General features: G+C 37.7%; 1 long non-coding RNA gene across 1 annotated transcript; it reads right to left on the bottom strand.

The window, feature by feature from the left end:
- Positions 1-1,387: 1,387 nt before the first annotated feature.
- On the bottom strand, positions 1,388-13,627 carry LOC137146743 (uncharacterized). The gene is made up of 3 exons (XR_010918028.1): positions 13,560-13,627; positions 2,500-2,645; positions 1,388-1,692 (listed from the first exon to the last, which is right to left on the bottom strand). It is a non-coding gene; the product is annotated as an uncharacterized lncRNA (long non-coding RNA).
- Between the last annotated feature and the right edge of the window lie 12,320 nt (positions 13,628-25,947).

The following is a 25,947-nucleotide window of genomic DNA, read 5'->3' as shown; positions in this document are numbered from 1 at the left end:
GACCACAAGAGTGGAAGCCATGATGCTGAAGCTTGTTCCTTCCACTTCTTTCATCTTTCAGTCAGCCAGCATCACCTGGTAACCAGTTTCCCTCTCTTTCCAAAGTCTCTTTTTGAGGACATAAAAAGGGAGTAATAATCAGAAGAGCTCTCATTATTTTGCCCACGTATTAGGCTTAATTTCCAACACATCCAAATTTGGATCATTGATTTCCAGTCTCACACTGTTCTTATTTACCAGTCATGATCTTAACACAGTCCTTGAATTATATCAGTAGGCCTTTTTGTTTGTTCTAATTCAGTCTTTCTGTCTTCCTTTTGCACTTTTTCCCCAGCAACATTTCTTGTTATAGGTTATTGTGACATTTTCTGAGCTTTCCCTCACTTCTTATAGTTGACCTCATAATTATGGTAAATCTGTAGGCCCCATTATTACAACATACTATATATCCTTACGTCTGTCTGCTGCTGGCTGAAGAAATGAAAGATCAGTTGAGAAACTTGGTGCTTACCATCATTTTCCCGTATAAATAAAACATTGCCTGGTCCTAACAGCAAGATTATGACCCTAAATCAAATTTGATAACAGGAACCAAAAAGGGCCCACTTAGAACCTAACATCAAAAGTGAAATAATATGTACATATTTTCAAAATTACCAGACATAGACATTTTAAGTATTTACAACTCGACTTTCCTATTAACAGGTTTAGTACTTCAAATCCTGCTCAAATTAGACAGAGTCACTGAAAAAAAGTATAACTCCATGGTTTTTCCTAATATTGCTATATCACAGATGAATACTCTTGATTACAACAGTGCCATATAGATAAAGAAGATCACTCAGATCTCCCCAGGGCACAAATTGCAACCAAGAGTCTGATTTTTTCAGTTTGCCCTTGAGGTAGGCTGTTTTCCCCATTATTACCCTGACTAAACAGTGACTGAACAAAATTCCCTGACACATACATGTGTGTCCTGAAACTACCTACAATGGGGATTTACAAGATGTACAATTTAACCTCAATTCAAATGTTCCCCCCCTCATAATCCTGCTTAAATCAGGAGCAAAATAAATCACTGTGTGCATTGTTCTCACTGTTTCTGCATGTGACCCCAGCAGATCCTCCTGGAAGTATAAGGAGGCACATAGTTCTGCATTAGTTAAAGGAGTTCATGTATTCATCAGGGTTTGCATGCTTCAGAGATGAAAACCATTATATGTTAACCAAAACTTGGCTGCATTCTTCTAAGAGCTGGCTGAAAAATCTACTTTCCTTGGGATAAAAGTAATCACACATCCTGTTTCTCTCCCAGCCAATATCTAGTAACATTTGAGACACAAGTAGTGAAACCTTCTCCTTTTACATTTAATCAGAACTGGGTCTGTACTGGAACACGAGCTGCAAAAGCACCAAGCTGTGGGGAAGTTTGCAGCCAAACTTTACGTGGTGGCTAATTTCTAAACTTCATCATAAATATACTGAAAGAAGGTTTGCTCTTGTCCCAAAGTTGGCTGAGTAATTTCTATGTATTGTTTACAACAATAATTGGAACATAGTCCACACAGCCATCAGGTAGCAGTTTCTGTCTCATATGACCTAGCTCTCTCTCTCTTTTTCATCATTATTATTTGTATTGCAGTCATACTCAAATGCCTCAGTCAGGATCAGGATTCCCCCTTGTGTTAGGCACTGTAAAACATACAGAAAGATTGTCAGAACCATTTGGGACATTAGTAATTTGATATCTCCTGAAAGATTTGCTACATAACTGGAAAAACATTCCATTTTCCTCTAACAAAACTGACTGACCAAAGCCCTTTCACTGAGCACAATTGCAAAGCAGTCCCTGAATATGATAATGCAGGGGTCCTTACCCATAAAAGGTTTGCTAAATTAAAGCTTGCATTTGATAATCCTGGGATGCCTGAGAAGCATATGCTAACATAAAGTTTGTTGAGAGAGCCTTCAATTCCTCATATATACTTTCAAAAACTACCTCTTTGTTCCAGTGCCGTTGCTGCATATGTAGGTGGCACATATACTTTTTATCCTTCAAACACAAGTTATAAACACTGTTTGGTACTGGTTAGTCACCATCCCTTTCCCAGGGTTACCATTAAAACCTCCCCAGCAAATTATAGCACTTTGCTACCTCACAGCATGTTGGGAGAATAAATACATTAAAGATTCTGCAGTGCTCAGATGCTATGATAATGGTGGTCATGAACAATTCCACAGGAAGGAAGGATAGATAGCCCACCAAACCAGTTTGGTCATAATTGTAATTGGCCTGAACCTTTATGCACTCCCCCAAATCCAACCTGACCTTAATTTATATTCCAAAATGCAGAGAGTAAAGAGGGGTGAAAAGCCATTTACTTTCCTGTGGCCTGTGACTGCTCACCTCTCTATTCATCTCCCATGATATCTAAAAAAGAATATTATGACCCTCTACTTTTGATGGCAGAAAATCCAACTTTGAAGCCATGAAGTTACCTCTATCCTCTTGTGTCATGAACTCCTTTTCAAGGAAGATCACCTGGCTTTTTCCCCGTCAAGTGGCAAAAGCTGGTTGCCAAGGTTGTTGGATTTTCTTCGGAGCACACCTGATGTGGAACCTGAAGAGTTTCTCCCTTGAAAATCTAACACCAGAGAGAGAAGGGAGTGGGCAACACTTATCAAAAAGGTCCACAGAGTGATGTGAAGGAGTGTGGGGTTCAAAAGGTTCAGAGATATTGTTCAGTAAGCAGCTGAACTTCTTTTTTAACTGAACTTCCAAAACTTTTGAGATTTGCCAGCTATTAATCACAAGATTTCTGTTTTTGTTATGGCTAAGGTGGCAGGGATGGATTGAATGCTCTTTCATAGGACTCCTTCTCTGACTCTGTGGGAAAGTGGTATTTTAGAGCACCCATCGAGACAGATAATTAGCCATGAGGATATTTCACTAAAGGATATTTGTACTTGAACAAAATTAGGGTCAGCCCATTGTTAAAAGTCCACTCTCTATGCACTACCATCATATTCATAGAGGTTCACTGCCTGAATCAGACTCTGGCTCAGTTTCTGTAGGTACTTCCTCCTTGCCATTAATAGAAATGCATCTTCTCATTAGGGAATCACTGGAATGTTATTCTGTGTCAGAATCCTATAGCTAAGAAAAAAATCGCTTTCTAAACCAGAGCCTAATCCCATTATAAGCTCTGAAATAGCTGCTGCAGAAATAAACGGAAAAGCCATTTTAAAAAATTAGGTTGGTTATAATAGCCTAAATTAATCTATTTCTAATTTACTGTGTTTCCTAAGTCCTATCCTAATACAGTGCCTACAGAATTTCATGCCAGATTTTTTTTAAATGTATTATGTGTTAGAGATGAGCTGAAGCTGCTCAGATCTGAGCTTCCAGAATGTTCAAGGTTGTGTTCAGATCCAAAAGCTTTGGTTCGATATTTTAGAGAGAGGGGGGCCAGATGGAAAGTTTATACTGAGATCTGAGCTTTGTTAATATACATAACTTTCCCAGAAATGTAATGAGATTTAAGATGATTTTCTTTACAGTCTCTAGAAATTATTAAAAGAAGAAGAACCCTAACCCCCAAAACTCCCCACCCTCTAAAGCCCACACTCAAATGGTCGCAGCTAGCAGTCTGATCCCTGGCACTTTGCTTCTGTGCTGAGGGATGTCAAATGGAAATGAGCATTCATCTCACTTCCTGTGAGCTACAGTAACACAATGGCAACTGATTCAGTAGGCATGGGACTAGACAAAAGAGGTTCCTAACAAGCCATGGCGACTGAAAACATGAGGGGGTACCCTGTAGTACAGGAAGATTGAGATGCAGCAAGACATGCACATTTCAGGTTCAAGAGAGCAGGACATAGTGGGCCTGATTCTTCATCACCTTGCACATTGAGGTACACCCCTTTGTAAAGAGCAAGTAGAATGCTGCAATTCTTATTCAGTATTGTTACACACACCGTGTACAGGCGTAAATACTTGTCTGCATGAGTGGTGTTGCTACACCTACGCCAGGTGCAGAGCAGTTGAGAATCAAGTACGTTGTGTTTATCCACGTAACAGTGAAGGGTTTATGGTAGAAGTAACTATCTTCTATTAGTCTACTCCCTAAGCACAGAAAGAAAGTGCTTCTTCTGATAGAGTTCAGACTTCCTTTTGCTTCTACCAATCCATCTTTCCTATGTAATCTTTCATACAGCTAAACTTTCATTGAGCCGTTAAAAAAAATTTCCCTCTGTCAAAATTTTTGAAAAAAAGTTATTCATAACTTTACCCACGAAATTTCAAAAAACAATGAATATTTTTGTTTCAATTTTAATCAAATTTTTTATTTTGGTTTGCAAAAAAGGAAACCATACAAAATAGTAATTTAAAACAAAACTTCTCATCAAAAATATAAAATAATCAAAAATTACATTAAAAAAAAACATTTTCAGCAAAACTCCATTTTTTCAACAGTAAAAGTTTTCATTAAAAAAATCCAACCAGGAAATTTATATTTGTACGAAAAAAAGGTAGGGGCATATAAACATAAAAAGTTCACAACAGGAAATATTGTACAGGAATATTTCCCAAACTTTTGAAAGATGAACCCTCCCCACTCCAGGGAAATGAAAAAAATCATGCTGCTCTTCAACTCCACCACATATTGTTAAAAACTTCTTAATTTATACATATTCCATGTCTTCTTGCTAGCCCCATGTGTCACTTCAAAGGGGAGCAGCTCACACTTTGAAAAACCTGCTATATGGTAGCAACACAATAAATGAAATTCAGGTAATGTTAACAGTAGAGGCATTCATCCAAGTGGAGCAGCATTGTAACTTAAGAAGAAAAGATAGGTGAGCTTCATTCCATTTGGAGAAAGGAGGTAGAATGAGGATTTCTATGGCTAGAGGATAATCAATAGTATTAGTAGTAAACCTCTTACTGTTTATTAAAGGGACAATCCTTGTCCTTGTGCTCAAGGGCTGTGCCTAAAAGTACCTCCTCAAATCTGAAAGAATTGCTGCAACCTCAAATATAAGGGCATTTGATAGTCAATCTGGACATTCAGTGGGCCATTGGCCCTAGCTGTGCTCTGCTCTGCTCCTTGTGTTCAAAACCCAGCTTACTCTTGATATGTGGGAAAAATTGTTGAAGAGCAGTTCAACCTTCTGTAAATACTCTTCCCCCCCTTGCTCCTAGTTTTACAGTTTTAATCCAAATCTCTTTTACATAGACACAGCACTGATGAAATTGATTTGCAATTGCAATGGGTTTAACATCAGGAGTCTTCCATTTAGTTCAAAATGTTCTGCTTGTCTGGAAATCTGTGGTGATTAGTTGTCAGTTTCTGCATCAGTGGTACAAGAACTAGGGTGGAATGTGGTGAATTATGTGACATTTCTTTGTTCTGTGCTGACACCACTCAACTGCCTGCCTTTCTACACACACATGCCACTATTATGTATTTTTCAGTTTATAAAGTGTGCCTCATCAACAGGCTCTAAGCACATACAGTAAAAAATTTAGAGCAATACCTAACACTTACTGACAATGTCAAACCAAATACAGTCCGAATCCTAGAATAGGCTTGATTTCCCTCATTCGCCTTTCCTCAGGCAAAAGCTTGAGTGAATAGATAAGCCCTACTCTGTACCTTGAAGGTCAAAAGACTGGCTCTGACAGATCATCAAGAGAAGTAAATTCCAGATCTGATAGTCTTCCACTGAGAACCCTCTGCCTCCAGCACACAGATGTACAAATCTAGGGACTCTTCAGAAAAACAACCCATTTATTATAGATTGTCATGGCACGGCACTACATAAAGACGTAGTTTCCCAAGTAATCAAAGCCCAGACTACACGGGGCTTATAGATTATAACCAACACCTTGAACTACTTTAGTCACAGTTTCAACATCCCTTGCTTATTACAATTCTCTGACTTGAATAGCCACCAGCTATTACATCTGTTAACCCTTTCTGTATATTTTGGTGCACAAACAAACGCAGAACAAACAGAAGTGGCAAACCACAACAAGCAGTAGTCCATAATATTGCACATACTGTAGCTTTGTTTTGTGCTTGTTTTTCAATCTTAATTTAAGGTCTTTATCCTTCACCAGCTTTGCAGAAAGCATTTTAAAATTATACACCAAATTCTCTCTCTTGTGGTTATTTAGAATGAAATTCACCTTTCCCCTAGGTCCCACATACACAAAGTTTGAGAAAACTGACTTTGGATAAGGGACTATGTAGTTTTGTCTGTTCAGCTCTTTACATCAACTCTTAACAGGGAGGACAAAAAGCACCCACCAACTCTCCACAGCCCCATCCACTGACCAATAGAACCACACAGTATTACACTTAGTGGCCTTGCCCTTTAGCCCACATCCAAAATCTCACCTTCATGTCAGGCCACATGCTATGTAGGTCCTGCTGCACACAATAGGTATGGATTTTCCTGCATGTTATTTCTGTGGCCATCCTGTCCCACACAGTGGAACCATGGAGACTCTTTTGCCTTTTGCGGTCCCTATGCTAGTGGAGGGGTTTCATCCTTAGAGTGATCTCAAGACAAAAAAAAGCCAAGACACTGCTCTTCCTGACCCAATTGCTGTAGGTTTCTTTACAATGTGATTTTTAAAAAAGCAGCCCATCTGCAATCATTTGGTTCACAGATAGAATCCCTGATGGCTTGTTTCTCAAAAAGTTTTAAAATAATTTTGTTAAAAATATAGTAACATTTAAAGTTTGGGAAAAAAAATCCCCGTAACCTACCTTCCTCTTCACTCATATTAACTCCATTGTACTTTCTTGACTTATTTCATGCAACCCACCTAAAGGCGACAGTGTCCTAGAATGTGATGTAATTCATGACGTTGACCTTAAGCTTTGGTGGTAAAGAATACAGCCTGTGGTCTAAAGTTGGCACAAGCACCTTTTCTCTCTTCCAACCTCTGTCTGTTGTGTGATTTCACAATTTAGCAAATATACGGCCTTGGAATTCCAGGGACCCTTCTTACACAGCAACCATAAATGAATAAAATAAATACTCTCAATATAAGGCTTTTTTCTGACATATGTTTACGTGCGTCTTAATTTTAAAGGTTCAGTAGAACAAGGAAAGCATGGAAAAGGGTTTTTAATTGTGTTATCAAAAGGTTTAGATGCGTTTGGAAAAGTTTGAAAACTTATCTGAACATTTAGGATTTGCAAAATCAGGCCAGAACTGTACCAAGACCAGGCCTTCTTTTAACACAGGTAAAAAATACACTAAGATATAAAAAAAAAAAAAAAACCCTTTTTTTCCTTTGAAATCTAAGATACTACAGCTCTTGACTCTGGCAGAACCAGGAGGTGTAGAAGTGTACAAAAATTATATAAAATGAATATTTATAAAATAAACATTTTTTAAAAAGCTAGTCACAATTATTTCAAGCATTCTATTCAGGTTTGGACTGGGTTTTCTGTGATGGAGTGCCCTTATTTTTCCCTCCAAACTAGTTCACTCATCGTTAATTGTAATTTATTCTTTGGTGCTGGAGGAACTTTAGTTTTGTTTGTAACTGATTACGTCTGACCTTCTCCTCTTAAGAGCATCTCAGGGCACAGAAATCTACATGTATAAGCCTGTCTTTTCCCTTTTCACATGGAATAATTTCAGTGGTCTCTGATCTAGTGGACTGAGTATAGGACTAACACATGATTTCCTGGCTTTAATCCTTGCCCTGGCATTTTCTCAGGGGTCTTAAGCAAATAAATTTTCTTCTTCAGTTTACCCCAGAGGAACAGGGTTAATTATATAAACTCGAGGGGGGGAGGGGTGCGGAGGATTAGTTCATGATTAATTTGGAGCAGGGACTATCATCTATTATATGTTTGTACAGTGCCTAGAACAATGGGGCCTAATCTGGTTGAGGCCTTTAGCCCCTATGGCAATGTAAATGTTTAATAATAATAGCTGCAGAATGCGCTATACAGTAAGTGCCATGTAACCTTCATTGTGGTGCTTGCTTCTACTTTTAGTAGACTGAAAAATAATTTATTTTAAAACAAAAGATGCTGGTCACATTTAGATAATATTGTTTTCACGTTGCCAGCCAGCCTCTGAGGGGAACACTGCCCTTTGCTAGAAATGTTGATTAATTTTACCTGATTTTTTCCAAATGTACAGATAGCAAGTTGACTTGCTGCAAATTTTCCCAACTCTGCAGCATCTTTGGCAGTATTCTTCAGTAGCTCTATACAAGGTCCCTACTTTTTGCAAACATGGTTAAATGAAGGAAGATTTGCTTGCTATTAGCATTCCTTTTATGTGACTCACATGTCTGTTTCCACATTAGCTGATTTTGGTCTCCTTATTGCAAATGAGGCCAAGGAATTAAGGTTTATATTTTTAGTTCTTGGGTAATGTTGCTTATTTTGGTGCCTCTTGGGGTTATTAAGGATACTTAATTTCAGCTGGAAATGTTGCCAGCAGTGAAGATAGTATCTTCCATAATTAAAAGGGAACCATGCCCTTGTACATGTCAACCAATTGCTGTAAATTTATATTTATTTGGGACTTGTAAACCTATATTCATTCTACTTCATGAATTATCCCGCTCACTTCTCCCCTTCAAGAAGGGAAAATTATTTTTGAGCTATACAGCAGTCTTATGGTTTATTTCCTTTGAAGCAGCCTTAGATGTCACATAAATATCACCACATGGATAAATTAATTGTTTCTAATTGTAATACTAACTAATTATTTGGTTTTTAAAAATATTGTGGTTGAGATTTTGAAAGCAGGCTTGGGAATTTAAACACAGGCTGTGTGTCTATGTCTGCAGCTGCTTTGAAAATCTCAACCTATGTATTTCTTTTAATCCTTGAATATTTGGCAATGTTTGCACAGCTCTAATCATGACAGTCAGTCTGTATTGTGCATGGTTATGACAAACCCAAACCATCAGTTTTAGGTTGTACCCACTGAGGTTTGGTTGGAGTTTTGTATTAATTTCTCTCTGCTCCTCAGGAGCTTAGTGGGCCTACTTGCTACCTCCTAAAGATTACTGATGTAGGGCATGTGGGCTAGCCAGCTGCCCTCTGCAAACCTCTCAATGTATAACATAGGCCAGACAGCTGCTTCTGTAAACCCTGGAAGGTAAGAGACAGAAGAACCCAAACTGCGTAAGGTTCATACAGATGTGTTGCATAACTTTTTGTACCATGTTGCACTCTGAAGCTTAATAGGATTGCACAGGGTGTACTGCAATATACAATTTGCCCCGTTCTTTATAAAATCAATTGGTGTTCAAAAATCTATATTTTTCTTAGTTTTCCCCATAACAATATTTACTCAAGACAAGACACAAACCAAGACAATTTAACCTTCACTCCTGAATTTTATTTAATTAAAAAAAAAGAAAAAAAGTAAGAAAGCCACCTACAACACATGGCTGTTGCTCTTGTTTACTTTCCTACTTTCAGTGATTTATAGATGAATATATAGGAGACTGTTCTGTTTATAACTCTGATGTACTCCACACACAATGTTTTTGGAATTTTTCAGTAAAATATTTTCACTATATGAAATCTAAAGCAAAAAAAATGGGGAATTTCACAGTCTCGCCAATTGATACATTTTCACCAGAGACAGGAAGTGACATCTCCTTTCTTGCCAACTTGTGCACTGCAAAAGACACATTGTGGAATATTTTCCACTGCTGCAACCCCATTGCTGAAACACACAAAGCTGTGCTACAGTAGATCAAAAGAATAGACTTCTGGAACTGGCCTTTCTTAGAGAAGGTGTCCTATTGGGTAGCAAATTGTCAGAACAGTGCTTGCAGGTGGGGCCTTGCTCTGCTAGACTAGTGCCAGTTGTAACAGTCAATGTCACTTAACAACAAAAATTATTCTCAGTCACCATATTCAGTTCCCACTGCCTTCCTGTAGCATATCGCCCAGCTTCTGGAAATACTAGGGTATGCCATGGTCACATACACAAGGCCTTCAGACACCATGTTATTACTATTTAGTTACCAAATCTCCATTTCGGACAATGCCAACGTAAGGTTACAAGCAATAAAAGGAAGTTTTTCTTTGTTTACCAGCACTAATAGTCAAGTAATTGGAATTGTGCTAAGTCCACAAGATATCTGGCACAAAAACAGCCCTCCATAAAGTGACCAGCAACCACTCTGCTGTTTGGTATGGTTAGTTAAAGTTACAGATGAGTAGGTGAAAAAAGCCCAGCAATTCTATTCCTCTTTAACACTGCTTTGAGACAGCTTCACAAATTTATCATAATGGGGAAACGAAGGAGGGTAATGGAATGCATTCCTTTCACCCTTACAGGAGGCCAATAGTTCACTCCTGCCCCCAAACACTACATCAAGGATTATTAGTTTCACTCCTCTGTGCTATAAAATATCAAGAGTGGTCATCCAGTTCACCTCCCCAGGAACTGCTTCACCTCACTTAACCTTTATTTTATGTTCTCAGGCTACACGTTTCCTCCTGCTACAGCATTGATTACTCAGGTAGTCAACCTTGGTCAACAACTGGGTAGTAGGAGAAATTGACAAACTCCTCTTGATTCTGCAATGCTAAGGTTTTTTTGTTATGTGTGTGGGGGTTTGGGTTTTTTCACATATTTTAATGTTGTTGCTTAAAGGTTACCAAATTCAAAGAACAATCATGTAATTAAAGCAAAGTTTCATTTAAAGGATAGTAAGTTAGTGAAAGTGACTGATATTAGGTGATATTTGGCATCTTGGTTGAAGAAATAAAAAATAAATCTTACACAGATTTGTATTAATATCAAGTGCTAGTCCTCTGGGGGGGATGGAGAGGGGGGAAAACCATCAAAACTAGGGCTGAAATTCAATCTCACTCACCTAAATGTGCTTTATTATTCATTATTTATCAAGCTCCAGAACTTTTGCCTGGCATTTTACAGAGATATTACCCAATTCATCTTTCTAGCTATTTTAGCACTTATCAACATGGTATCTAACTGTAATAATGAATATGCAATATACTATGTGAGAATGTTTTGATCAACTTTTAATCTAATGCATATGTCACTGAAAAACAATTCAGACTAAAAGAAAAAGAATTCTGTTGTATAAAAATGTTATATTGTCAACTCTCTGCTGAGTGGGAGCCGATTTTGGGGCCTTGCAGGTTGGTTTCCCACTGAAAGAAAAGTCAGTGATTCTGAGTTGGGGTTTGTTACACTAGAAAAAAACAAACACAATTTTTACATGATATGAAAAGAGGTGGCTTGTAGGTAAATCCTCCCTTTTAGAAATCTCAGCTATAACACCACTGCCTGTTCCAGGGAATAACTCTGCCCCAAGAATTGAGTTTTAATAGATTAAAGCAGAGAGCAAATTTACCGGCTGTTTGCAACAGTTGTCCTGAAAGAATCTCCCATCTCTAACACTGCAGCATTGCTTCATTTTAAACACATGAGTAGCCCTAGTGCAGTCAATGAAATCAACAGGATGCCTGAAATGCATATGCTTAACTTTAATCACATGCTTAAGTGCTTTACTGATCAGGGCCAGAGCTTTCAGCACTCATGCCTCCTAGAGCCCCAAATTAGGCCTAATTGTATCTTCTTTACATTTTTCATTTGAAGGCTTAATTATGGATTCTTATGATGGGAGGGGAGGAGTCTCACTGGCTGAGTGGCGCTGTCAGGGGCCATTACACCTTTGAAAGATCTCTTGGGTGCTGGAGGAAGGGGTGCAGGGCAGAGCAGATCTCATTCCGCTAAACATGGCTGTCCCATCTAGTGGTGGAGCAGCATCATGATACAGCACAAGTCAAAGCTTAAAATCATTCTCTCTGGGGTTGGTCAGTTCTGCCAGTTCCCACCTCATCCACCCCTGGACATTGGAATGTTTGATGATGTGGGCATACATTTGGGACTGCAGGTGGGGAGTTTTCAGCCCTCTCCTCCTCCTCCTTCTCCAGCATTTTGCCCGAAACAGCTAAGCCTTTTCTAAAACTGATGGTTTTGATCCCGTGAAAGTCTACCTCTGATGGGTAAAATTCATTTCCATGCAGAGGGACTGACATTAGGTCCATGCACTAGTGAAGTCTTATTTTGAGATTGATGTGGGATTGGTGTGATGCATAGGACTTGTGCTGGCCTGCTGCACAGGGGTGATTTTTTGCCCATTATGCAGATGGAGAGTGGGCTGACATCTAATTAGAGGCTGTATTACACTGCCCAATATAAAACCCATCTTACTGTAAACATGAAGATAGATCTACTGTAACAAGTTAAAATTGTGTTGTAGTGTGTTTTTTTAAAATGGTGAGGACACCCAAAGAATTGGATGCAGGGAGTTGCATGCAATATAAAAATAATAAATAAATGAAAGAGAGCCAGACTGTACCAAATTAAAATTAGAAAATCTACAGCAGAGATGTGAAAGCATATTATGAAATAAATACTACACACTGATGATCTGAAATCGCTAAAATGTTTTTCATACTTAACAGTTAATGGACAGTTTATGATATTTTTGTGATACAAGAATCTGAACGAAATTAAACTTGGCATCTCTGCATGGCATTTAGGATAGCCATGGCCTATCAATATTTGGCATATTTCTAATCTTTTCAGCTCTGGTAGCATCAATTTTTGCTCCATCCTGTCTATAAATACAATCACTCTCAATTTAGATGCACAACTGTTACAATTAACTTATACTGGGTACATTTTTAATTATCCTCAATTTATTAAAAAGAAAAGACTAGATCAGGCAAAATGGATTACATCAGAACCGCAGAGTTAAGGAACACCAGAGTTATGAACTGACCGGTACTGTTTTACATGTAAACTACCAAAAAAAATAAAGGTAAGTTTAAATAAAAAGATTTGACATGGGTAAGGAAACTGTTTCTGTGCTTATTTCATTTAAATTAAGATGGTTAAAAGCACCATTTTTCTTTTGCATAGTAAAGTCTCAAAGCTGTATTAAGTCAATGTTCAGTTGTAAACTTTTGAAAGAACCACCATAACGTTTTGTTCAGAGTTATGAATGTTTCGGAGTTACGAACAACTTCCATTCCCGAGGGGTTCGTAACTCTGAGGTTCTACTGGACTAATGCCATAAATCATTTCTATGTTAAACCACAAAAGCGTCACTGTGTGTGTGACATCAACAAATCTGCTTGAATCTGTTGCATTTGCTCCCCCTGTGCATATGAACCCTGATTATTAATTACATTACAATATATTATTATACTTTGTAATTGTATTGCAGTAATGTCCAGGGGCCCCATTCAGGGATCAGGGCTACATTGCACTTTAAACACAGAACAAAAACATAATATTTATACAATATAAAGAATACTATCGTTGAGAAGAATAGAAATCTTTATTTTACAACATTTAAATGAATTGCTGTAGATGAGGTTTCACTGCTTCAGATACTATAATAGTTAAGCACCGACAGAGTTTTAAACACTGGACTTAAATGGCTTAGAGCCCAAGAAAGCAAACTTAACTTCTTTGTGGCTAGAGCACATCAAAAATTGCCTTACCCGTATTCATGCTTAGAGGGGAAAATGAGATATCCTTTCTGCTTCCTATTGGCTGGAGATCTTACTACCTGATAAAGAAAAACAGGTGTAGTAAAAAAACCCCTCAAACCCTAACTAGAACATACTCCAAACTACTTAAGAGAAAAGATCAAAGCGGGGTAAATGTCTTTGGAATAAGAGTAATCTAAAAAGGAACATAGTTTTAAAATGTTTTCTAAGTTGAGACACTTTTGTGTGAAACTAAACTGTTGTGATATCATTTATGCTGCAAAGGTTTGGAATTCCATTTGTGCAAAGGGGAAAAAAACCCATTATTCCAGACAATAAAACTCAGGGAGGGTTCACTGAAATTAGTGAGGGCTGAAAGTGTTCAGCACCTTGCAGGATTAAGCCTCAAAGTGCCTGATTATGCAGGGTGCTGAGCACCATCAGCTCCCATTGAGATCTCAGATCTATGCAGGCAGTGCTCAGCAACTTGCAGGATTGCACCTTTTAGGGAAGGGCAGTTATACTTGAAAAAGCTGTACTGGATTTTTATTTTAAACACAGATCATGTCCCAACTTATGTGGCTCCATGGGGCCATAAAATGGAGATAGGTTCCTCTTTCGCTCACAGGTACATTGTCCTGGTGTGATCTCTGCCACAGATGTGAAAACGTAGACAGGGGCTCCACACCTGATACTATCATCCTACACAGGTGAGCATGGAATAAAGTGGGGCAGGGAATGGGCAGAGTCTTATCTCCAGCTCCACCCTCCTCTCCCAAATATACCAGACAGTGCAGCTGAGCCATCTAAAAGAGCCGTGGTAATTTGTTATTGGTATGGGCCAGCCACCTTGAAGAGCATGGAAGGAGCTGTGCCTCTCAAACTATATGGCACCACATCAGATAGTGCTAATAGTGAAAGGGATTATGTAGGTTTTCATTTGTAAGGAATGATGGGGGAAATGTATCCCTGTTTCTCTACTAAAAATAATGCATGATATAAAGTATTTTTACTGTGACTTTTCCTTATCAATATGGAAAATAGAAAAGTTAATTCACCAAAAAGGGATGTCTGTGAAAATTAAATTACTAGACATTTACCTTAAAATAACCACCATATTAAAAAAAGGAAGATGCAATGACAAATGTGTCAAAAAGAAAAGCAATTTACCAATTTTCCTAAGTATTTGTGATTGCTACAAACCGGAGGGATATATTTTCACAGCAGAAAACTATACACACTGTACCTTGAGTGAAATTATTCTGTCAGTTTTGATACCATTAACTCATTTCAGTTAATATTGTTCCTAATAGGCACAACCATCAGTGATTTAAATTAAATAAATAATCTAAGATAACTTGTATTCAATTAACATTCAATATACATAAATAAAGCCAGATCCTGCAGTCTAGAATATGAGCTGATTTCAATGGGAGCTTTGTCTGAGTAAAGACTGCAGGATTGGACCCTAAAACAACTATTAAACATGATGAGTACCTCATAGTTAAACACTGCAGTTAACAATCTAACCTATTTCATCAGACGTGTTTGTTAGATTATGATCGTTCGCAGTAAGCTAAAAATTACGTTCATTTTGTTATCCAAGTATTATTTTGTCTATCAAGGTTAAAAAAAAACAACAAAACAACAGTCAGAGTAGTTTCACCTCTTTTGACCTGCTAGAGTGAAACCACTGAGCATGAATAGAGCTTTTGGAAAGCAGCAAAAGCCCTTTTTTTTTTAATCTTCAGCTTTTCCAGGGGCAGAGAAAGGCACAGGCAAAATACTGAGGGTCATGCATGACAAGCAACTGCAAACAACTGTGAAAAGGAATCTTTGGCATCTGAGATAATGGAATTAGATAAAGACAAAAGAATGAAGGGGGGTCTGGAGAGAGCCTCTTTCAGTAAGACAGTTCCATCCATTCACAACTGAAGTAAATGTTCTTGTGAGAATGTGAAGCAAATCAATATTTTTTATGTTCAATATTCCTCTCAGGGTCAAAGAAAGGCCTGCTTGTTTCTGGGGCATTAGTCACAGATGTTAGCTGAATTATCTTTGTTATTCAAACAATGCCACAATGAGCAATTGTATGAGAAAGTATTTTTTAAAATTTGCACCTACAAATTTGTACACTCATCTCTCATTTGAATGTTTAAAGGGGGGTTTTGGATGGGAGGACAATGGGAAGAGGGTGTTCCCTTTAGACAGAGAGCGAGATGGCAGTTGCAATTTAAGTTTTTATGCTTTGAAAATTATTTACAAATGGGGTGAGCTGATTAGAAAGAAATTTTTTAATCTGGAAAATAAGATGGACAACATCTCAATATGCAGATGCAATCCAGTCTATTTTAGTACTTAAAATGGTTTGGTTAAAATGGTTTCACTAACATGGTTTTAAAAATTGTCTATTTTCCTAGCCTAGACATACCGAGAATGTTTTATCAAACAATGAAAATAGGTTGAGCTATAATACACTTTTAATACACATAATACATAATACCTATGTAACTCCAATGAATTCAACAGAGTAAGTGAAGGACAAGTTTGTCCTAGTATTTTAATATTTTACAATAACTACATTTATTTAATATCTACCTTCCCAGACTTACTCACTCTATTTTAAATCAGGGCCAAGCCAATGTTTTCTAAAACCTATTTAAAATTATTAGCATAAAAATGTCACTCAGAATGAGAATTGTACACACAAAAAAATAAGTGTACAAAACAAGTCACAAAGCATGAACAGACAACTCAGCACACAGCCAGAGAAAATCTCTACATACCATACATACATCTTCAGTATCTCAAGGATTCATATGACATAAAGGGATTGTAGCCAAGTGAAGAACAAATGCATAATTCATGAGAAAAGGCTTTCTAACACACACTGGTGCTTTTGATGGTCTAAAAATAGAACAATTAAAGGAAACATGCAATAAAGTGGTTTCTAAAACATACACATTTTAAACATTGTGTTAAATTGTAAAAACTATAACTCACAGGTTATTGCTAAGTTTTCATACTATATGTAAAGCAGTCATGCAATCATTTTTCTCCTGTTGATTTGTATATTTGGCTAGAATGCGTAGCCCACTTCTTGCCTTTACTTTTACTCTATGTAAATGAGTCAGGAAAGAGTACATTTGCTAAAAGGTTTAAAACATGCCTTTGAGTTAATGTATTTTCTAGCACACGGAATAGTTGACATGAAATCACAAAATGTGGGCAAAGGCGTTTTACCTAGTTTCTAACCTCAGTCAGCAGCACATCATGTACCATAAGAAGCAGTTTGGGAAGTATTTATGTTACAGTAAATTCCCAACAAACTAATCAGCCATTCTCTTTTCCTCCCTTCCCCCCAAATCTTTGTTTCTATTCAGTATAGACATATACCATATAGCTGAAGTATAATGTTACTTAAGCAAGATAATCTGTTACCTTTTTTATTTCCGTAGAACATACTGCATTTTATGTTTACTCTAATACATAGTAATGTTACATTCCTTATATATGTGAGAATGCCTAATATTTAAAACAGAATTTTTCTCATAAAATGGTTAATAAAATACCCTCCAACCTGATGATGACCAAAGTTATATATTAGTATTGATGTGTTGTGAAATACCCTGTACTTTGATTTTTTATGAAGATATTGGAGACGTAGAGAAGGTGCTAATGATGGAGGATATAAATGAATGCAGAAAAAGGGCTGGTGTATTTAAAAAAAAAACAAAAAAAAACCCAACTATAGCATTTTAAACAGCAATCATGATTAATTCAATTAAAACACAATTTTCTTTACTGTATTTATGCTTGTTTCAAGAATATAAATTTCAACTAAATTAATCAGTTTAGAAAAGAAGTCAATTTATATTAAAGATTAACATACCCAGACACTTATATATAATACCACAAACTGCCATCTATATACTAACATGCAAATTCCAGTGCTACAGCGCTATGGACATACAGCAGCTTAACCCCAGAACTGTCAGTCTGTATTATTTTCAGTACTGCAATTATTTCACTGACCTACTTTTCCAGTGACCACTATCCTTCCTTCTCTAGGCAAGAATCAAAGCAGAGAGAATTAAAGTTTATTATTATAGTTGTAGATTCCCTCCTCCTTCCCCCAAGTTAAAGAATTTTTTGTTTTAATCAACAATATACTGAAGGGAAAAGTAGTCTGATATGAGTTTCGTTGTTAAACTTGTATTTCTAGTGAACACTGGAAACAAAAAAATGAAAGCCAGGCAAAAACAATTTTTTTCCTGTAAGAAATATGCGTTTATGGAGCTTTTTTCCATCACCAGCTTCTTCCTGTAACTACATAAAATCAATGTAGAGACCAGATACTTAGTCAGAGTTGGTCAGCATTGATTTCAATGGAGGTATGGTAATTTTCACCAACTGAGGATCTGGCCCATATTTTATTAATATACTTTAACATAGGAAACAATACTGTGTGACCTAATCCAACTCATTGTTTCCATTTTAAAATGGACATTTCCTTTGAAGAGAAATATAATAATGAAAATTGATCTCATCTTGATTTAATCTTCTGAGGATTCAAAAATGTATCAAAGTAATTATTTATGTAGGGCTATATTGAGACCTGTTTTCTTTCTTGCTTCTAGGGGAAATAAATCTGCTGTTGGTACATACCAGTAGCAGATTACTTTTCCGTCATGCTGGCTCAGGTCCACTGGCAAGTGAATTGGGAATCAATGCTCTGTCCATTCTCATTCCCTCTCATGGTGTAGGGGAGAAACGGAGGTCCATTGGAGCTTGCTTTACTCCACCCATGTTTAGACTAGCAATACATATATTTGACCTACTGGAATAGGGGATCATCATACACCCCCTTGCTCCCTTTTGTGGGTGCAGAGGTTAAGTACTAATCTTGCCCATATTGAACTCTGTTATGTGGTCTATCATCACTAGCAAGATTATTTAATTATTGTTTACATTACATTTCAGAGTGAAAAATTCTTCAGTTTTATCCACTTTTGAAAATTGTATCTTTAGTCTTTTTTAGAGCATGATGTGGGGCACGTCTCTTTGTTCACACTTTCTACTAATTGGAGGTGCTGAAATCCACAGCAATAAGACTCCTGGCTGCTATTCCTTGATGCATAGATTTGAAGGCCAGAAGGGACCATTATGATCATTTCATCTGGCTTCTGGCATAATACAGGTCATAGAATTTCCCCAGAAAATCCCATGTGAAGCTATAATTTCCGGTTAAAAAGGTTTCGTAGTGGCTGGCATTGTGGCTAACACCTGGAACTGAATCAAGGATCTCCACAGCTAGAAGCATCAGCCTATACAGTTTAAGCTAAAGAGCCCGACTCTGATGATGACCTTTTAAAAAGTTGGTTTGCCCTTTCGGTGGGAATGCAGAGTATATCCTCTCTTTTTGAAAGCATTGTATTTTAGCAGTTCTAAACATGTGAAGAGCACTCAGGTACTATAGTGAAGGGCACTTTATACATACCTGCTCATAAAGCTCATGATGACACCAAGGCCACAAATTTCAAACTTGAGTGCCTAAATCTAATTGGGTACCTAAATAAAGATTTACCTGAAGATGAAGACTCTGTACCCAGGTCTAAGAACGCGCAACAAATTACCAATGTGACATATGGCCTACCTGGATGACCATCATCATCTTGGACATCCTGGTTCCATTTACAGGTCCCCAGCCTTTTTCTCAGCCCTCTTTTAGGACTGTCCCTACCAACAGGAAGACTTTGGTTTCTCATGTTGGAGGGCTAATATTCCACAGGACATGAGCAATCTTTCAGGTTTGCCCCTCAACCATTTTTGAATAATTCTTACTCTAATAACCCCCTGCTCTTCAGTCCATGTAAAGTGTTCATGAGATGAACACATGGACAACACTTCTCCCTTCTTTGTTCCAGTCTCACTGTCAAGGATTATCAACACAATGAATAAATATTTGAGCAGGAAATAACATGCAAAACTCAAGAGATGTATGCAGCTACCTGGCAAGTACATAGCGCTCTTGACACGAAAGAGTATAATGAAGGGAACACTACCCCAACCTTGTAATTACAATAAAATCTGAATAGTAACAGAGTATCTAAGTGGGATGAATGAACCTAAACATACTGGGAAACTCTGGGTACTAGAAATAAAATGTGATGCTGCATATGGTGTCACTACGTACATTGATGGTGAGAGGGAGAGATTTCCAGGAGAAGAACGGTGCCTTATTTGGCTCATGTCACCTAAAGTGGCCTTCTATCAACTAATAATTTGTATCCATTAAGAATTGCCCCTTCAGCCTGAGAACTGCATCAGTTAACAGTCAATATATCCAGTTCAGAGTGTTTTAATGAAAACAAGCTCTATTGGAAATCTTACAGAGAGGAAATTTTAAATATATATATATATATAAGTAGAAATATGCATGCCTATATTAATATCACTTCACTGGCCTTTAATGAGTTGCAGAATATTGAAATATTACCTAACATACAGCATGGTAGGATAATATTCAATTCCAAAGCCTAGCTTCAGCTCAGAATATCTAGTTCCCACATCACCTAGTGATGGAAAAATCCCCTGCTCCCTCTTCACATTCCCCCAGTTCAGATTTTGAAGTCCAAGCATCAAGTATCCATTAACTTTGGGGTATAACACTTCATCCTTTGTCTTAAACACAGGGGTATTTCCTCTGAACACTCAAAAGATATTACCTGAGCCAGTTCCTGGGCTGACATTTGAACAGACTATTAAGAATATGGGTCAAAAAGTTAGCTGCATTGACTTCAATGCAGCCAGAATTTCACACCTGAAGTATAGCACATGATTCTGTATAAAATCTAATACAAAATTATAACATTTACTTCTTGATACCGTGATCGGCAATGCTCTAACATCTTCACATGTTTACCCAGTACCATGTGAAAAAATAAGTTGTCTATATCTAGGGTTTGGAGTTGTAGATTTATGAAGGTTGAAGCCAGTTTGACCAGCTTCTGGTCAACATTAGTGAGGGTTGCAACTAGAGATAGGACTAAACCATGATATCTGCATCTAAATAATCCCACATTTTGGGTGTATCTCAAAACCTGAATCCAGATCTGTTTTTGGTAAATAGCCACTGTCATTATAATGAATCAAACAAAAACATCAGGTCCAAAGCCGTGAATGAATTTTATTTTAACTAGAAATGGGCTCAGATTGCAAAAGGTTCAAAATCTAGTATATTGCATTAAATATAATTCCCCATTTATTTAAATCTGTTCTGTACTGGAATTGTTTTTGCTTGTTGTTTATAGAATGTTTCCCTGCATATCTGCATTTTTTAAAAAATATCAGTGAGGTCTTTCCCCCCCAAAATCATTATGGCAATAGGATAAATAATGTAATTTTATTTCATTGTAATTTCATTTTAAAACTGAAAGTTTGGCCCAGTATATGGCAATGCCTCTTTGGGCTCTGTTTTGGAATATTGCATTAGAATATAAGCCACTGAATCCTGCACCTACATAGGGTCCCAATGACAATGTGAGGTCTGTGTAATGATCAGATTTATGCTGCACTCTAATAGCATGCTAAAATTCTTATGGTCCTATTTTGATCAATAGGATAACAGCCAATATAGTGTATCGCACACGTTAGTGTAAATGGTAAAAATCTTTATAAAACATTGTTGAAATATTTTGTTGTTTTACATATATTTCCCATAACACAAGTGCATGCTTTCAATAATTGACAAGAAGGAATTAACCCTATTTTACCACATTATTTTGTCAGCAATAAATAAAATATTTTATGTTATTTTGGATGGAGATGTAAAATGTGAATGCTGAATGCCAGAGAACTGAGCATCTAAATCTCTTAGGGTATGTCTACACTGTGACAGGAAGTGTGCTTTCCAGTGTCAGTTGACAGACATGCACTTCCTCTGCCTGAACTAGTGTGCTAGAAATAGCAGTGTAGCCAGGGATAACTAGGGCAGTAGCTTGAGCTAACTGCCCAGTGGTGGACTAATGCACAGACCCACGGAGCCCATGTCTCAGGGCCCCAGCCAATTTGGGTGCCTTGCAGGAGTGACAGAATCTGTATAGAAATGGGGCGGATCACCGGTGCCTGGGTGGGGGGGGGCCCAAGGACAGCCCCTAGCCTGTGTCCCCATCCCCCTGGGGCATGCCACCCTGGGCAGACGGAGGATCCGTGGCTCCCCACAGTGGTCTGGAGTCCCTGGGCGGCTCTTACCACAGCCCAGTTCCAGCTTCCACCCTGGCCAGGGACTCAAGAGGAAGAGGAGGAAAAGGGGGTGGGAGCCCCTGGTGAGGGGGTCGGGGGGACTAATGCCCAGCTCAGTCCCCCACCAGGAAAAGGCTGGTGCCTCTGGCAGTGGCTGCACTTTGTGGTGGGGGAGCTTATCAGCTTATTGTCTGCTCCATGCCTGCCTGAGGCTACTATGCCCATGTTAAAAAGTGGACAGGCTTTTAAAAGTGGTGGGGCCATGGGTCCGCTGACCCACCTATCCCCAGTTCCAGCATCCCTGGGCCCCTGGGCTGTGGGGGGCACAAATGTTTTCTGTGCCCAGGGTGGCAGTAAATCTTAATCTCCCTCAGAAGCTGCCCAAGTATGTACACAGGGCATCCAAAAAGACTTGTACTCAGGCAGCTAGGCCAAGCTGCTGACTGTGCTCCCCCAGCTACACTACTATTTTTAGCACACTAGCTTTGAGCGGAGCTAATGTGTGTCTGTCTACCCATGCCAGGAAGCACACTCCTGCTGCAATGTAGACATATCCTTAGGCTGATTTGAAAACCTTGCCCAAAGTCAGGGGAACCATGCACTGCCATCGCCTCTACGCTATAGTAGTTACCATTGAAACCTTGTAAGACTGAGGCCCTAAATTGAAAAGACTGTGTGCTTAGCTATAATCATGAGTAGTCCCATTGAACTCAACAGGATGGCTTCCACACTTCAAGTTCTGCATGTAGGTACATCTTTACAGGGTCAGAGTCTTGGCTTGCGCAGAATTAATTACAAAGGAAAAGCAATATTTTTCCTCACATAATTCCTTTTATGTAATCAACGGAACACCATTGTAATGCTAAATACTTGCACACCTAATTGTAAAGATGTTAATGGTGACAAGCATAACTGTTCTGTTTAAAAAGGAGGATTTCAGTGGTCAGGGCTCTTAGTCCATATGTTGTTTTAAAAAGATCAACCTGTTATTCTTTGGATGATAGGTTGATTTTTTTTTTTTTTTTTTTTTTTTAGAACCAATGTAGAACCACACTTGGCTGGATGACGGGGCAATGAAACTGGGTGAGTGGATGACAAAATGCCAGATGAAATTCAGTGTTGATAAATGCAAAGTCACGCACTTTGGAAAACAATCCCAACAATACATATAAAATGATGGGGTCTAAATTAGCTGTTACCACTCAAGGAAGAGATCTTGGAGTCATTTTGGACAGTTCTCTGAAAACTTCCACTTAATGTGCAGTAGCAGTCAAAAAAGCTAACAGGAACGTTGGGAATCATTATGAAAGGGATAGATAATAAGACAGAAAATATCGTATTGCTGCTTTATAAATCCATGATATGCCCACATCTTGAATACTGCATGCAGATCTGGTCACTCAATCTCAAAAAAGATATATTAGAATTGGAAAAGGTACAGCAAAGGGCAACTAAAATGATTAGGTGTATGGAAAAGCTTCCGTATGAGGAGAAATTATTAAGACTGGGACTTTTTAGCTTGGAAAAGAGATGACTAAGGGGGGCCATAACAGAGATCTATAAAATCATGACTGATGTGGAGAAAGTAAAAAAGGAAGTGCTCCTTCTCATAACACAAAAACTAGGGATCACCAAATGAAATTAATAGGCAGCAGGTTTAAAATAAACAAAAGGAAGTATTTCTTCACACACTGAACAGTCAATCTGTGGAACTCCTTGCCAGAGGCTATTGTGAAGGCCAAAACTATACTGGGGTTCAAAAAAGAACTAGATAAGTTCATGGAGGTAGGTCCATCAATGGCTATTAGCCAGGAAAGGCAAGAATTGCTACTTGTCAATGGCTGAGAATTGCTGACAGGATGGATCACTTGATGATTACCTGTTCTGTTCATTCCCTCTGAAGCACCTGGCATGGTCTACTGTGGCAAGACAGGATAATGGGCTAGATGAACCATTAGTCTGACCCAGTATGGCCATTCTTTATATTCTTATATTCTTTTATAAAAATCCAAATTTTGTTCACGTGCAATTTGTGGTTTTTTCAGAATTTATGGAGCCATAATATACAAATATATGTTTGTATGTTTATATTTGGAGAATTCATTGTAATTATTCTGAAAGTTTACTATTAAAATACTATATATAAACGTGTATTTACTCAAAAAAAAGATAAGATGACACCTCATTCTCCAAGATAAAGGGGGAAAATCCCCCCAAAATACTGACACACAAATCTTAAGTGTTCAAAGAATTGCATTGTCATCCATTTATTTCAATTCTATTGAACAGTACAAATGATATAGTTACATTTACTTACCAGATCAGTGTCTGGGGATATAAATCACCCCTGTTTTGTGTTCAAATATATTTTCTGCAATAGGTTTCCAAACATTTAAATTCATTGAAAGATTCTATAAATAGCATTTGGAGGGAACACATGAGCAAAATCAATGTTTTAGCTGGATTTCTTGTTTACCAATGTTACGATATATTTCACTGTACAAAATGATAGATATTTGGTAATTTTGAAAAGCTTTTGTTTATAAATGTGCGTTTTAGATACATATCTGCTGTTTCACATAGATCAAGTCTGTCACTTGTAGGAACACAGTGTATTGGAAAATGTGTTGTTTTTTTTTTAAACCAGAGAACAATAATTTTCTATTCGGCTACAATAATCACTTTCCACCCACCACATGCATCAAACAATGGATTATGCATTAGAGTAACATATGCAGGAGCTTCCTTGTATATATTCACATTGTCTTCTGCTTGAAAAGAGTTAAATAGAGCATATAAGTGGCAGAAGCAGAGCATCTTGGAATAGAAAAAAACTAAAATGCGTTAATTAGTGGACAACATGCATCTGAGGAGATGATGATTCAATTGTACATTTTATTTTATTTTTAAACCTATTATGTTTGATGACTGTATTCAGGATTTGGGATGCATGTTAAAGTAAAATGTTAATTTCCAAACTGAATGAAATAAGAGAGTTTATTGCTGATGCTAGAAATATTAATTATCTGTACAATAATTGAAATGTAAGCACATAAACTTACATTAGTGAGCTCATTTCTTCTTCATGTTCATACATAAGCAGAATATGTAACTGATCTAGAAACTACTTCATAGTCAATGGGGAAAAGTCTGAGAAAGAAGTACAATGAGAGTGTTGGTTGAATCCATTAGTTAGTGAATAACAGAAAAATGTCATTTAGACAAGAGTATTTGAGCTGCTGAAATCTCCAAGCAATGGCATCAGACACAACGATCTGTGGCAGGGTCATTGTCAGCATTAAGATTGGGGAAAGGTGTACTTAATTAACAGTATTCACATTGTCTCCAACCTATTTGGCAAGGATATATTTTCATTCTTTCTGAAGTTTTTCGATTAATGTCTACTTAGGCTAGGACTATAGCTTCTGTGGTGCCTTGTCGTGTTTCCTGTACAGAGCTGGCCTCGTTGTCATTTAATATATTTTTTTTAAATGAAGTTTCCAGTAGAATAAGCCTCACACAGGCTACCTGAAAATCTATTTTTTTCCTCTGTTCAAGCAGGGCAATGAGTTCTTTGAGGTCAGGGTTTTGGGTTTTTTTCCTAATCCTCTCTCCCCCCTCCCCCCCTCTTTCAACCTCTCTGGCTTTTAAAGGAGTTAGGTCTGGAAGGCCCATCTCCAGCATACTCAGGGAACTGTCAGTTCCTACAGTAATGACAAAATATAACACAGGAATAAATACTTAATTTGGCCACTCCATTTTTCTCACAAAATTGGTGGGTTTTGTAGGTTGAAAGAAATAGACATTGATAGGCACTTAATGTACACAACCAAAGTTACATGGCCTACTTAAGGATGTCAAGTCCTTTCATTTTCCTCTCTGCTCTTGTCCCCAAAAAGTGCTATTTGGAAATTAGGTTCTGTGAAGTAAGTGCCCACAGTCTATCGAGGCAAAAGACCCTTTACTCAGAGCAAGCAGACTTCAGCAGAAACAATCCTCCCGACTTTTCCAAGGCATAGAGTAGTATTCAAAGGGCCACATAAGATAGCTGCAATACATCCATGAAGTCAAAGGAGATCATATTTGGTGTTTAGAAAATTTTGTGTGATGATGAAGTAAAATGTTTACAATGTAATGTACCATAATATAAATGTGA

This window comes from Emydura macquarii, unplaced genomic scaffold, assembly GCF_026122565.2.
Source record: "Emydura macquarii macquarii isolate MOO-44397 ecotype Brisbane River unplaced genomic scaffold, CSIRO-AGI_Emac_v2 contig_480, whole genome shotgun sequence".
NCBI classification, from domain to species: domain Eukaryota; kingdom Metazoa; phylum Chordata; order Testudines; family Chelidae; genus Emydura; species Emydura macquarii.
Note: the sequence above shows the minus strand (reverse complement) of the source record. Positions and strands in the feature narration are given on the sequence as shown.